Raw genomic sequence first — 874 nt, 5'->3', positions numbered from 1 at the left:
CCTTGTTTCATCCCCGCCACACCGCTGCCCCGCCGCACCCCCCAGTCCTGCCTCTTCCCATGGGGGAAGCTTCCCGTTTGCTTTATTATTATTATTATTATTATTATTATTATTATTATTATTATTATTATTATTATTATTATTTTAACTTTTTCTTGCTTCTCTATTAACGTTAAGGGATGAAGGGGGGTCCTGGAGGTTCCCTGGAAAACGAAGCGTCGAAGCCGGTGGCCGGGAGCGGGAAAGAGACTCCCACCGCTCCTTGGGGGCGATCGCCGGCCCCCAATTAAACCCCAATTAAACCCTCACGGTAACGAGGGGAGAGGCCGAGTGGAGCCGAGCGCGGCGTGGGATTCCCCTGCCATCTCCCCACCGCGTTTGGGGACCGCTGGGGTTATCCCCAGGGCTGGGCACCAGCTTCCCCGTCCCAGTTGCAAACTGGTGCGGCACCAGTGAGGGTGTTGCGGCAACGGGAGGCCCCGAGATGAAAATCTCCCTCAGGTGCGTAATTTGGGCTGTAATCTCCTGTTTTCATCGCCTCTCCCCGTGCAAGGGCGTGAAGCGGTCTGAGAAAACCAGTTCGAAATAACAACTGGGCTGAGCGCCCCCCCCCGCCCCCCGCAGTGGGAGGCTGTTGGGGAAGGGACCGGACCCCACCGGGGGTCTCGTGGGGATCCCCACCTCCTCTGGGGGGACCCCAAAATTCCCCCTGTCCTCGCTCGTGCCAGCACATCCCCCCTCGACCCCGTCTCTCTCAGGTTTCCAGACTGTGTTTGATGACCCACATCCCATCATGTCATCATCCCCCCCTCCCCCGCCCCAATATCCCCCGGGTTTCTTTTTTTTATTTTTTTTTTTTTTTTCTTTTTTTCTT

Source organism: Charadrius vociferus, unplaced genomic scaffold (genome assembly GCF_000708025.1).
Source record: "Charadrius vociferus isolate BGI_N301 unplaced genomic scaffold, ASM70802v2 scaffold1689, whole genome shotgun sequence".
Taxonomy (NCBI): Eukaryota; Metazoa; Chordata; class Aves; order Charadriiformes; family Charadriidae; genus Charadrius; species Charadrius vociferus.
This window is presented reverse-complemented; position numbering follows the sequence as displayed.